The sequence below is a fragment of the Centroberyx affinis genome, unplaced genomic scaffold (genome assembly GCF_046629955.1).
Source record: "Centroberyx affinis isolate AG114_WGS23_722 - 3 ecotype Tasmania unplaced genomic scaffold, CSIRO-AGI_Caff_v1 ptg000398l_1, whole genome shotgun sequence".
Classification (NCBI taxonomy): domain Eukaryota; kingdom Metazoa; phylum Chordata; class Actinopteri; order Beryciformes; family Berycidae; genus Centroberyx; species Centroberyx affinis.
In genome coordinates, this window is record NW_027279066.1 from 572,531 (window position 1) to 587,756 (window position 15,226).

The 15,226-nt window shown below is 41.7% G+C and overlaps 1 pseudogene; it reads left to right on the forward strand.

Moving 5' to 3' along the window:
• The first annotated feature begins 1,159 nt into the window (after window positions 1-1,159).
• Window positions 1,160-15,226, forward strand: part of LOC139641745 (TOX high mobility group box family member 2-like) — a 75,178-nt pseudogene continuing 61,111 nt past the window's right edge.

Consider the following 15,226-nt stretch of genomic DNA (forward strand, 5'->3'; position numbering starts at 1 on the left):
AGATAAAATTAGGTTCCTGAAATGGTGTAGCATTAGGAGAATAAAAAACATTTCTGTGCAGCCTGAGTGTATGGATTGTGCTGTAAACTGTGGTATAGTAATAACGCCAGGCTGCAGAAAATGTGTTCTGTTCTGTACTTTGCCTTGACATGATTGAAAGACAATGGTCCCATGGATAGGCCATTTCAACATCAAATGTGCATGCACATCACAGGGCAAGGGAGCGCTATCCATCACATTCAGTGAGCTGTCAAAGGCTCTCACAGCCCCGGCTTCTCCCTACACAGATTTGCAACTGTGTGGCAATAGAAGATTAAGCCCCCTCGTACATATTCCACCCTGAGCATACTGTATTTCACACACTTTTGAAAGTGCTCACTGCAATAAGTGTATTGCACTGCATTGTTATGTGCTCGTATTGAAGGCAATACCTTACTATGCAGTATTTCTGCTCTAATGTATGTTTCATGTATTTTTAAGCTTATTTTAAGATAATTTTAATACTAAATCATTTGAAAATGCAAGTACAGCTGGAAATACAAAAACAACTTTATGATGAAATAAACAAACTAATTGAGAACATTAAAATCCGTAAAACATTATTAACCTAACAAAAACCCACTGCACTTTGTGAGTAAAATATATCAGAGTTGTTTCCCCATTACCCTATTCATAGGCGTTGCAGTAATAGCAGTACTATACACAGAGGCCTATCCAAGTGAATTTTGCTCACTGCTTTAGGCTATGGATTGGGATGGGCTTTGCATAATCAGATGCTGTCGGCATTAAACACAACAGGTTCAGGTTATAGGCATGTAAATAAAGAAGACATAAAAACATGGTCTAACTACAGAGAGAGTCTGTCCAGCCTCCTCCCATTCGCCTTGGCACAATAACCCAAATGGAACCTTTTTGAGGCGCTGATGGAAGCAGTGTGCGCTTTATAATGCACAGCCGTGCACACTACTACATTTCCAGCTAATCAGAATCGCGCAGTTGCAGAAAGGAGAGCGGTTGCCAAGGCAGCCACCAATCTCCCCTCCCCCTTCTCCCTCCGTTCCTCTTTCCCGTTTATTATCGGCAGAGGTCGCATGGCATAGGGAAGAACAGTCCAACCACTTCTGTCCTGGAACCAATGCAAGAATATGCACCTCCATAACAAAGCCTATGGAGTCCTGAGACCAGTGGAAAAATAGAGGCTGCAAATTTATGGGCTCGTGTTGAGCCTTTTAAAAAAGACGCACTAAGAAAGGATCTAAGTTGGAGGTTTTCTTTTATTTGTTCTGGAACAACGGGATAGTTTTGCCAACACGTGCATATGCATGTAATTTTTACTCTCCCCTTTGAGTGAGTGAATGTTTCGCATCCTGGTGCGGGCTGCGAGGAGGACTGCGCATCACCAGAGTTGGTGCCGAAGTTCGGCCGCGAACGGATGTGAGGGAAGAGTGTACCGAGAAACTCAACCCACTTCTTTTTCTTTCTCTCCTTCTTTTGCTTTTTGTTTGCTTAGACAATAGTGAGTCAAAGACACTGAAACTGATTTCATGCCTTCAGTCTCGCACACCCTGAGATGGACGTGAGATTTTATCCTGCGCCCCCGGCAAGTGTGGGTTCATGCTCCCTACCGACTGATCCAAGTTGTCTGAGCTCGTTGGACTATTACCACTCGAACAAGGTAAATAGTAGCCTACACTGTGTTGCCCGAGTGCATTTTGCTGCTGCATATAAAGCCGACGCTCATTGTCTCACCTGCCTACGATTCTTGTTCAACAGCATACAACATTTACGCAATGCAAACGCATGGTTTGGATGCATTTTATCCACAGACACGCACTTGCTCCAGACACACAAGCTACACGGGCTCTTAAAAAAAAAAAAATACCATGTCAAGTGTCAACCAATACGGTGACCTGAACTTGGACGGGCCGTTTTTAATTTAGTTCGGGACGGGACACACAATTGGTATTACTAAAGAGTTTAGACTGAAACCTGTAATCATCGTATATTTTGTTCCTGAAATAATGTATAGCCCAACTTTTCTTACTCTAACCAACATGGTTATTATGTCATTTCCACATTCAAACTGTGCAGTTGTGGTTGCACAAAGCTGGCAGTGAGTGTCCCACCCGATGTGGAATACCAGGGGCTGTATGGAATCCATACTGCCCCACTCTGCTCAGCGCTCCAACATTATCTTCCCTCTGAATGATTTCTTATAGCCAACATGGTGTCCCACTGTGAGTTCAATGATTAAATGGATGTGTGCCAGTAATGTACTGTTAATTACTTTGTAACGAGAAACCACAGAGGCTGACTGGTAGAAGTATCACTCTTTTCTCGCTCAGTTTTGACACCGCGCGGCTTTTGGTTTGTGACCTGCACTGGCTCTGTTGCAAGTGCGCAGGTGGCCTGTCTATTTGAAACAACACATGAATATTAAAATATGACTTAATGTTTGAACCCTTAAGAAAAAATAAAGTAATCCTATTATAACGAATAGAATGATGCTATACAAATATCACAGCAAAAGTGATATTGATAGTGACGTCTCTAGGAATATTAAAGTGATACCATATAGAGATAAAAATACCACAAAGTAAGATAACATCAGTACAAACGCACTATTGATTACCACAAACACAATATTAGTCTCTATAGGAATATTATAGTATTTTTTAAACACCTTAAAGCTGTTAATTAACTGTCTTGCACTACTTTTACCTGCACTTCGACCATCTACAATCACTGAATTAGGTTATGTTGTCACTTACCATGGTTGGAATATAGGCATACAAATATCAAAAGGCTTTGGACGTTGGCCTTCTGCTGAAGTGCAAGTGGTTTGCTTTCTCTGATAAAGATGGCATCATGTACGACAATGAGGGAATGATACAAAACACACTTGATGGTGTTTGTCTTAACAGTGTGTGGGCAATGGAAATTTTCTGTAACTGAAAGGAACATTCCAGTAATCAACCTATTGGTCTTGAAAAGATTTTCATCTCTCTCTTAGAGGTCTCAAAAAGGATTCTATAATTAGCTTTCCATAGGTTTGGTAGCACAAGGCTAGTTCAAATAAGAAATAGGGGGGAAAAAAAGCAATCAAGACACAGTCCATTTAGCGAGCCCTATCAGATCACAGATGAAATAGGTCTGCAGAAAACATTTACTGATAATCCAAAGTAATTCTGAGAGGCAGGTTTTACACCTGTGACACGCAAATGGGCTCATATAACTGTCTCCTCCACATAGGCTATCTTTTTTGTAGGTCAAACGAATTAGGATCATCCTCCATGCGGATAATCCTGAGAATATGCTGATATCACACACTGCTTGAATCCTGGAAACAAAGAAAGTAGATGTTAAATGATATAAAGTGCGATCACGAGGGGGAGAAAGTGAATACCAAACACACAGTTGTCACAGACGTAAAAGTGTGGAGTCCCTCAAAATTCCAAGTATTCATTTGAATTATTGAATCCCATATCCCATAATAAGGCATGGGCTGCTTGGCTTGAGGGAAGTAGGGGTTTCTTTCCACAAGGGGAGGTATAATTCGCTATCATCACACATGTAACACTAACTACCTTCACTAGCATTGCAAATGAGCCAGGGACCAGCGGGGATCATTTGGTGTCCTGTTAACACAGTGCACTAGGTCAAGTTCCTCTCTTCAAACGCTTGTCAAACTGGCTGTGACATTAGAGAGGCGTCTGATTTCTTATGTAGGTGGTATCTGTGCATCAGATCTGCCTGCTGCTAATCATCTTTGACAGCTCCGGCTGCCCATTTCATATTCTGCCCATGACTCTTTCTTAAGCAGAGTGGAGGCAAAAGGCTAATCATAGTGTTAAGGTCAAATGTTTTTATGGGCTTGTTTTGCATATTCATGGGAATATTTTGGTTTGTGGCTCGTTTGAATTTGTTAGTGTCTCACGAGTGGATATGTTGGCTCCTGGTTGAAGTTTGGTATATTCTGCTGGGATAATAAGATTGGCTAAGGGTCAACCTCATTTGCATAAAAAGAGGCTTTTGGTAAGACGGTGGCATTCTGGCAACCATATTGAAACTTAGCGACATTACTCCTCTCTGGCTGCTCCAGTATCCCTATAAAAAAAAGCAATTTACAGCCTGAGAAAACATTTCTCCTTTTATCGCTCCGAAATTCACAATGTTAATCTGAGTCACAAGCAAGCTTAATTGGAAAACATGAGCATGTGCTTGTATTTTCAGTTTTACAGTCTGTTTATTTGCAAACCTTTTTGTGTGCCACTGACTTGCTCTCGACACTGTGTGCGGTCACAAGCCTTGTTTGAGTAATTAGCAAGTTTATGTGACTTCAGGGGAGCACGTGTGCTGCTGCCATGCTTTCAGCCTTTGTCACACTGCTCAAATGGAGTAGCAGCTTTTTATCATTCATAATAGTACGTGTGCATGCCTTGATCACTGATAGTTTTGATGGATTCAATCTTCCACACCTTTTTCAATCTGGTGGTAATGACTATATCAACCACTATGATCATCAGCAGCTGTGTGAATCATTTCAGCTGCTGATATTGACAAAAACGTCTTGAAAGGAGGAAATGTGAATCTTTTCCCAGATTTCATTTTAATATTTTACTGTAACAGATTTGTTATGGATTGTTCCTAAATAATGTCCAAATCTTTCTTCTAGCCACATACGATTTAAATGAATCAGTTTGAGGGCAGATTGTTTTTTACCCAGCCTGTAGCATTACTGGACTGTAAAACAGAAAAGGCTGAAGAATGGAAAGAAAGGGATGGATAAAGTGAACATAGAAGATGCCTTAAGTGTAGATTGAGACGATTCACAAAGGCCCATAAATAACCCTCAAGATGTCTACTTCAATACTTTGAATACTCTCTCTATTTCACTGTGAGTGTCTCTCTCTGACTCTTTAACTCTGGTGCTCTCCCACAGCCTAGAAATAACATAATACCATTACTAACAGCTTTGTGCTCTGATGGTAATATGAAACTGTGCCATGTTTTAATGCTGTCTGCTCTACCTCACATGCTGCATGGTACTTATATGGTACCTATATACTGCACCCTACACTAAGTACACTAATTTGAACTTTGTGTACTGTAGGAAGCAGTGACAGTATACAGGCTCCTAAAGCTTCTTGTCACGTACAACATGTACAACTGTAATTATACTATGGCCATTCGTCTGTCCAGCACTTTTGGTTTGCTCTGGGAAATGGGTACACAGTGTCTGCTGCTTTATTTGAATACCTTAATCAAACACTGCTGACTGCTGGTGCTGAGGTGGGGTGCTGTCTACAGCATGGCAATAGGACAGAGCGCAGAGTAGGCCCTGTGTTTGTACACCCAGGCCCCACCCAGCTCATATATCCTCCCAACAACTGATATCTGCTTAGATAGGGTATGACTGAAGAGCTGGCTTTGTTACTTTGGTGGTCTCCTCTACCACAGATAAGCTGGCTGGCTCCATTTGAATGCCGTATCTCATTGGATAGGTTTTGTCTTTTATTACGGGATCACCTTGTATATGTTGAGCAAAGGTTTGATTACTTTGTATTAACATATTCAGTGAATTTCCATCATGATTCCATGCAGGTTTCACTGCTCATCCTAGTCTGTTTTTGACCTGAAAGAAAACAGGCGCAACAGAGGAGATGTTTTTTTATAGCTATAGTTTTGACTAAATGTACAAGAGTTATTTATAACATCTTCTAAGTAGCACTTACATGCCTGATAAATGAAGCAGGCCCTGTAATGCAAGCTGTATATGTTCATGTCCTAGGGCCAGCGGTGTTGTCGCTATTAGCTAATGACAAACTCTGTGGTATGTGACAGAGAGAGAGAGAGAGAGAGACAGAGAGAGAGAGACAGAGAGAGAATCAAAGGATGAGCGAGAGTCAAATGGGTTGAAGTAATCAGTGGCCCAGTACGGGCACAGTGCATGTGTGTGTCTGTGTGTGTCTATATGTGTGTGTGTGTGTGTGTCAGTGTCTGTGTGTGTGTGTGTGTGTGTGTGTGTGTGTCTGTGTGCCTGTGCATGCTAACTCGGGGCCATTCAAGCGTTTTGCTGACTACGGAATCACAATCACAATTGCTTTCATAGCCCTGTGCAGAGGAAGGCCATGCATACCACAGTAAGGGCCAGTGACACACAGAGAGCAGGGGCAGAGCAAAAACAGCCACTAAATCATATTCGCCCTGCCCCAAACACACAGAGGAGATTTTTAATAGGGATTCTGACCATTTGAAATCATTTCAATAAAACTGAAATTGGCTCTGACATTGGCTGCGTTACAGAGCCTGCATATGGCTCGAGATTTCTTGTCTTTTTTTTTTTTTTTTGTCCAGGTGACTCAGTGTGAAAAAGTCCTTTTCCCAAGCAGCCACACTCTGCCTACATCTGTTTTTCTGTGATTAAAAAAAATAAATTCAGGGTTTTCTTTTTTGAGATCGGTTCTGACTGATAAAAACAGACATGAATACTGATAAGAGCTAATAATAAAAAAAAGAATAATGCTTAGGAATATGTTTATGAAATAGCCTTTTCACTATTTAGATGTCCTGTCTGAAAATGTGTGGCTTGTAAATGCAATGTTTGATATATGCTGAATGTGTGCTAGAGAGAGACGAAGAGTGATAGCAAGTGTGTGTGTGTGTGTGTGGGGGCGGGGGGGTTATCCCATGTGCTAATTAGTGGGCCTGGCAATCTGAGCTTCTTGCTTGTTGATGGGTACTAGTGCTTTCCCCTCAGCGTTTGCTGCCATAATTAAGACCAGTCGGCCACTCTGGTATGCTTGCATTAGTCAGCCTGGGCCTTCCCATGGGGCAGCGCGATGCCATTCTCATTCTACCTGCAGAAGAAGAAAGAAACAGAAACTGTGCCAGCACCTGCTGCAGAGTGGGCCCCTGGGTGTTTCGTTAAGTGTTGATTATGTTTGTTAATGGTTGTGAGCGCTCAGAAGTCAATAGCGCGGCATGTTAAAATTGATGTGCGAGTAATGCAGTACATCCATTAAATTAGGTATTTATTTGTTTATATGTTTTTTTTAATTTATTTTTCTATCTATCTATCTATCTATCTATCTATCTATCTATCTATGTCTGGGACAGACAAATTCACAAAGCAGAAATGGATCCCATGAAATACAGGATTTTTTTATTGGCTCATGCATGCTAATTATGGAAAAAGCTGACTTTGGATGTTGTATCTGATGAAGCTGAGGTTTAATAAGAGTTCATCAGTTGAGCGTGATTTCATACATTTGTAATGTCATAAAAATTAAACATGGAGGGTAATTTTGTTGTTCTTTTGCTAGTATTTTAACCTCAGTTGCACTGAAACAAAAATTACAACAAGATTACTGGAAGTCTGATCCGTTCAGTCAAGGGATTTTAAAATGAGGCTCTCATGTTAGTCCAATTTTATTTTGTTTAACAAAAGGCACACAAGTGAATCCTCAGAGGATGACTGGGAAAGCTGTACACCACATGTATATTGTAAATATCGGCTAGCATCCTACATTCAGACGCCAGCCAATGTTTGTGAGCTGATGGTAAACAAACACAGACAAATAGGGAGGGGAAAGTGTAACAGGGGAAGGAGTGCCACAGGGCTCCTTCTTTGGGCCCTGTATGTATGTATGTATGCATGGAAGAGGCTGGAAGCTGGACAAACATTCCCAGTTGTCTCAGCTTCCTGAGGTATGTCCTGTGCAAACACCATGGGCCATGGCAAGCTCCTTGCCAGGGATTTAAGGCTCTTTCCCTCTCTTGTTTTCACTGAATATCCTTTACAAATATTATCGGCCTGGTGTCAGTGCCATGTTTGCGCTGTGGCCTGAAGGGAGGGTACCCATATGAAAGTTCAATTAATGGTCTAAACCCAGAATAACACAGGCAACTGTGGATGTGATGTCCAATGATCTGAATATTGAAAGAGTGAAATCTATGAAAATTTGAATATTGAGACAATTCAATTCTGTGAGAAATGTTGCCTCATCTTTGTAGATTCATCCCATTAGATATGTCAAACAAACTCAAGCGAACTCAAAGATGTGGGGATGTCATTTATCACCACATCTTGGAGTTTGCTAATTTGAGCACTGGTATGTTTCATGAATTCGCTGACATGTATTGATCTGGACTGAGAGAGTTTTCCACTTGGGGAGGACAGGGTTGATAAATCCATATGATCCTCAATTTGCTCTCTTTCCTCTTTCCCAAGCTGTGTCTCTCTCGCCTCGTCCCTTGTCTGTCAGGAGCATGTGTTTATTATGTGTGACATATTTAGCAGGAAGATATAATTGCCTGTGGAAGGCAATGATCGCCTGCGTCCAATTCAGTCAGCAGAGACTGCAGGCGCCCACGGAGCCACCGAGGTAATCAAACTGTAGCTCATTCTTCCTCTTTGAGAGCTAATGATGAGCGCCATGATCATTTACAATGGGCAAAGAGAGACAGAGTGTACAGTACATGGCATTGGTAATACCACGTTTTTAGTTATTGCAATGGTAATATTAATGGGGTAAGGCATGGCAATTGTCTCAGAGAGAAAAAAGACTAGCAATAGAGAGAGACAGGGAGAGGAAGGTTGGAGGAGAGTTAGAGAGAGGGAAAAAGAGGGAGAGAGAGGTCAGAGGAGAGTTAGAGAGGGGTATCAAGAAAAAGGGAGGGAGAGAGGCAGAGAGAGAGGTTAGAGGAGAGTTGTGGATACAGAAAGGGAGGGAAAGAGAGAGAAAGAGGCCCTCTCTTTGTGTTGTCGACCTATTTAGTCTCAAGCTGGCCATGAGCCATGCTGTTGAGTGATGTCGCTAAGAAAAATAAACAGAGGAAAGAAAAGTAGGATTTTGGAAATTATGACATGGTCAATGGTGTTATGTTATCGAGGGCCGTCCCTCTATAACTAGGCATCAACAACCCCATAGCAACTTGGTTGGGTTGTTAACACTGCAAACACACAGGAAAGGGAAACTTGAGCAGAGCTTTTTATAGAATTGTTAATAACACAGTAGACAGTAGTGAAAAACCATAGCCTAGAGCAGCACTTACTGGCACAACCCACGTGAACGAAGCAAGTGAGTGTGTGTGTATGTGTGTATGTGTGTGTCCATGCACATGCACATGTTCATGCATGCTAGTGCATGTGTGTTGCTTACACCTTAGTGTGAATGTGCTGCTCTGTACAGGCCTGTGCATGAGGGCAAAAGTGTGTGTGTGTGTGTGTGTGTGTGTGTGTGTGCGTGCGTGTGTGTGTGTGTGTGCATATGCAACCAGTATGTGATCAGACCAGGGGATATGAAAGAGTGCTGGTAAAAGAGGAATGTTTGAGGCTGGAAACACACTGCAGTGAGGAGGACTTGCTTCTGTCAGGCCTTAACTCACCAAATCAACCGAAATAGCTAGCAGCCAATTAGCCCTCTTCAGCCATAACCCACAGTGCTTGTAAAACCCCATGTAAAGACAAAGGGACCAAGAGACGTGGCAATGTCAAAAAGTCTAAATATAACCTTGGTAAACATAATAGCCATGCTATTTTGGCGCAGCTGGAGATAGAATCAATGATTCAATGAAGAGCCCTGATAATGGGAAGCAGGGCCATTGTTGGGGAGTTTGACTTTGGCATTTTATCAGGGGAGCGTCTCAATCTTAATTCTGTTTTCCAGAGACTGAAGGTGCCTTGTTGGGCTTTGGTACCTGTTGCTGCAGTTCGGCCTCGGAGCAAAGGCACTGGGAATGTCATCGGCAGAAACAAATGTTTGTGGCGGTAGGACAGGACAGGGGAAAGGGAGTGAAACTCGGTAGGGCAAACCGAGAGATGGTCATGTTTTATTAAGCCAGATAATGCTGCCTAATCTGTGGCTCGGGTTACACAGTGCTTTGTGGGTAATTAGAGATCATGTCGTATGCCTGGCCTGCTGAAAAATTGCACTCCGCCCTAATCCCCTCCTATCCGCCTTTCACTCGCCACCTCCCTTCTTCTCTCCCAAACCACACACTTCCCCACAAGCTGGCTTCCTGTCAGGAGCCCTCGAAAAAACAAACAAACAAACAAACATGGCAGCCATTTTTCAGGTGCCTAGTTATCAGAATGTTTATACCTTGCCGTAAGATACTTGCAAATTTGCTTTCGTGCTCAAAATTCAATGAGAGGAAGTCGACAGTGGAGCACTTTGTGGTTTGCTTTGTGGAACTTGTTAGATGAATGACTAATGCCTTCTGGCAAGTGCCCCAGGTTTACTATTACCAAAACAATGGCACTTGATACAGAGCACCGTAGCCTTGGTTTTCACGCAGCCAGGAGCTCAGGCTGCTGTTTTCTTTTGAACCCTAAATGCTGACTGCCCATTCATGCAACATCCCCTGAACACAGACACACACACAAAGGAAATTCTCAACTGACACTGTGACTTGTCGAAAAACAACAGCTTCTTTCATCGCTCATTGTCCTCAGTTTTTCCATTGTTAAAACCAAGTGCTTTCTTTTCTCAATATCTAAATTCAATACTGTAAAACAGACACTATGTTTACATAAACACAATTATGTAATTATTGGCCTCACTCTGATTATAACAATATTTCTATTAAGCTTTCTACATGTCAAGAGGAAAAATTATGTCCCCTTAATATTCTTGATTTCATGCAATCTTGAACCACTCAACAGGTGTGACGGCTGAATGTAAACAAATAAAGTAGCTTTAAACATTATTACAGTATGATGTGCTAGCACTTCCACCATCCAATACATGTATTTTTAAAAAAAACATACAGCTGACTGCCAAAGGGACGCTCAGTCCTAATATCTAAAAACAGGAAAAAAGGTTCAGGACGGCAACATTATAATTTATTAGACAATGCGTTTTGGAGCCTTCAGGCTTTAAACATTAACTCAACTAGTTGGAAGTATGTGGGACAATTGTTGAAACTTGTAAAGAGTCAGGTTTGCTTGGATTTTAGTGTATAGATGTCCAAATATTCCTCTAATACGACAGCTAATATTGCAGTAGTCAACATATCTTAAGATAATTACATTAAGACTCATTTATGAGGATCAGTGTCGATTTGCATGTTAGCAAAGTCACAGTTTGAATTTAAATTTATTGTTGTACTTACATTTTAAATTTTAAACTTTTGAGTTGACAATTCCACAGTACCAGGCCTACACAAAGTTGTGTTTAATAATTTTTGACCTGATGGATTCTTTTTTTCTCGCAGTGGTGAAACTGTGTGGAAACTGTGTGTATCAGAGACTAGCCGCTGTTTTGGGCCAAAAGGTGCAATGATGGGACCGAGATGAACAAGAACAAGAACTCCCAGGTTGACCAATTAGAACTGAGTGAATTTCAGACAAATGCTGGAGACCTCTGGGACCACACACATGTTCTCTTTATGGTGTTAATGCACACACACATGAATGCATGCCCACACACACAAACACACACACACACATGTATGCCCTCCCCCCCAACACACACACATATACACACGCACACACACACACATCGTACATTGCTTCAAGGCATTTCATTTCCTCTCCCCCTCTGACAACATCACAATATAATGGGACAGGGCGTCACGTGACCGGAGCAAGTACATGGAGCTATCAAATCGCTCTCTCTGTCTCTCTCTAGCTTGAAGGGCAGACTGGTCAGTTGTTACATAAACTACAGTTGGCTCGATTACAGGAAAATGTGCTTTGTGTCCTTGTCATAGGCAGACTTATGAAGCAGATAAAGAATAAGTTACTGATGCATGTTCTTTCGGGATTTTGACAAAAATTCTTTGCTTACTTAGTCCATGGAATCAAAGTTACCACACTTTGTTTAGGTTTAACTTAAAGCTGCACTAGGCAAGATCTTTCTGTAAAAATACACCCGTCTTATCAGCCTAAATTAAAGTGGGGCTGCAGTAGAGAGGAGTATCCCATCACCAATAATTGAGATGATTTGGCCTATTTGAACAAATTAAATTCTGTTGTTGGCTATGGTCACTTCTCCTCCCACAGGAATTAACACATCAAAACTTGAGGATGAAATACACAACTGTCTCCTAAACAGCAGTTAGACCTTTTGCCTCTCTTGCCCATTTGGTATCCTTTGGTATCAAGACACATGAGCGTGCTGTGTGCAGTTTACTGATGTCACACCACATGATTGTTAATGAGTTAAACATTTTCAAACAGTTACCTCTCACTGCCATTTGGAGCCACCAAAATGCAAAGTTCTGTAGGTTCTGTATTTCACAGCCAACAGTTTATTAAACCACTTCTGCCTGTGCCATAATTTGCTTACACATTCTGTTGCTTTTGCCGGTATACAGTGCTATTTTTCCTCCCTTCATCTGTCGAACCTTGTTGTTGCCGACCCTTGCTGATTCCGGGTTGCCAGGTATTCACTGTGTGCCCCAGCGCGGTGCCATTGTACAGCTTTCAGATGAGCCTGTAATTAAGTCATCTCAGTGCCTTGAGAGCAGGACTATAGCGCACTGAGCTGAGACCAATCTGCCGCTAATTGTCCCGAGTTTTAATTTCTAATGGAATAAGGGCCAGAGGGAATGCCGCTTAATGAGGTGCAGTCACTGTGTGTGTGTGTGTGTGTGTGTGAGTAAGAGTGAGAGAGAGTGTGTGTGTGTTTGTGTTTTTCACCACTTTGCTCTTTTATCTGTTTACTGTAACTGCTATAGCCCCTGTGAATAGAAAAACAAGACTGAGTAAGGCAAGATGTTCCCTTTTGATTTCATTACCTCATTTCTGTTTATTCTACAAAGCACTGGAAACGTTTCTATCTGTTCAAAATTGTAGTATTTAAACATAATGATCGCTGTACCTTAAAGACTGTTATTTACTGGTATTGTCAACAGAGGCATATAGAATAGTTTCTTTAAGATACCTACTCCCTTGGACTCAAACTGAGGAGTGTCCTGCCCTGATAATTGTACGACAGTGCAGACGCTTCTTAAAGTGAGAAGTACTTTTGCCCTTGGCGTTGAAGTTATTACTCAGAAAGCATGGTTGTAGATTGGAACTGCAGAGGTTGTTTACATAGCCTTGGGAGTGTTTGTGTCATGATTTAGATTCCAGGCATTACAACATCCAAATAAATCAGTTTAGACTTCTGTGGGCAAATAAACCTCCAAAAGAAGAAATGGGCCAGCTGTGTTAAAATATGTTAGGTGTTTTGATCACAACAGTTCCAGGAATTTTGTTGTCAGTATGTACATAGGAAACTGTAGGCAACGTTCCACAGGCAAACTCCACTCACAGGGTTTATGTGCTTTGGTATATTAAAGATGCCGTTCTTCTTTTGTTTATCAGATGATTTGCTTATAGTATAGCTGGTTTTTTGAGTATTTTTCATAAAAAATATATTCCACTAAGTCTGTGATTGCATGTTCACCTTGATCAAAATGACGGATCACCACACACAGCACTATAGCATGAAGGGTTACACAAGCACCAATGTTGGCACCAAGAGGAGGAGAAAAACACAAGCACCCCTGAAGACACATTACTACATGAATTTTTCAAAAACACTTGGGTGACTGCACTGTCATTTTTCTACCTTATCGCCTTTGAGTGGAGTTTGCTTTTGCAACTGGCTCAAGGCCCTTCCTCTTATTGTTTCAATATGTCAGAGCATTGTTTGAATGAGGTCACCCATTACCGATCTGGCCTGCGGCCAGCTTGACTTCAGCTGATTTAATTGAATCTACGACATGAGTCAAACTCAAACAAGCAGAGATTGCTTTGCCATGACAGCCTCATTACTCCACATTAGGGACTCATTTCACAATGCATTGTGACTTTGGGCTTGACAAATGGTGAAAAGGGATGAAATCAAATAAGTGAGTACATTTTGGAGGACTACTCTTCAAGTACTCTGGCTGAAAATACTCCAATACATAAATGATAGGAAAGCCAGAAAATAGTCTTTCTGCTGTTTTGTATAAGTTAATGTGAATGCCTTCTGGGTTAAAGTCTTCGTATGTTTGCAGTTTGCAGTAATGGAATGACATTCAATGCCATTTTCCCTCTTAAATGGAATTTTTGTCAAAGCGTTATGAATTTAAACCTGCCTTGTCAGTCAAGGCATAGACAGCGCTGAAAGAGGAGAAAATATGCGAATGAAACCTTTCACTGCAGATTTTACTGTTAGCTACGAACACTCCAAAATAATGAAGCCTTTATCACTTCTACGACACAACAAACAAAGAAGGCTTTGTTGTGACATACCACAAGATGTGATATCAGACAGCATAATGGCATGCATTACGTATGTAACACATACACAACATTCATAGCATCTCTGCAATGCGCTAGCTGCATTTCAGCATTTCATCAGCTCGAACCTCGACTAAATTTCTCAATTAACCACGCATTCTTTGAGAGCCATTGGCAGCTTGGCCAGAGCTCGCGGGAAAACGCACGGTCGGCTCAACGTGCCAGGGCCTCCCTCCACAATAGGGAAGGAAATGTTGAGACTGCGAGGGCTGTGGAGTGGAGATAGGGCAGTGTTTGCTTAGGGCTAGGTATCGGGCACAAAAACAAACATGGCCGCCCTTAATGAGCCTGTTTGCCTGCCAAAGGTAAAGACAGCTGTTGTCTCTCACCACAATGGAACAGGCCTCAGAGCCGCAGAGCGCAGTGGAACACTCTGCGTCCCCATAGTAACGCTCACCTCCTGTGTACTTAAGAGGGAACTTATTAAGTCCTCTTTAGAGATAAATAGTGAGTAAAATGTAAATTGTGAGGCCATAAGGCACCTTCATAAGGTCTTACCGTGAAATGAAAAGGTTTATTAAGTCTTAAGAGTGCTAGAAGTGAAATTGCTTGTGGGAGTGTGATTACTGAAACGGCTGTGTACTGAAACTAGACACCTGACTGAAAACTTACTCATTACATTAGTGAGTGAGAGTTGAGAAACTGTGGCTTTCTCAGTTTGATAAGACAACTGTACACATGTTGGTTTGTTTCATCTGCCATACATATATGGGCTTGTCGGCATTTGTGTGTAGGGGCCGGGGAAAATCAGGGATTTTCCTCCAAAGAGAAAAAAGAAAAAAAAAAGTCTTCTGAAAAAGACATTAATGCACAGGGATATAAGCAAAGTGGGGGGTATTGAAACGTCGAAAAGCACTTTCCTCTCTTACGAGAAAATTAATACACTTTCACTATACCTGTCCAGCTGAATCAGCACTGACAGCTTGCTGCTCTCCACGGCTA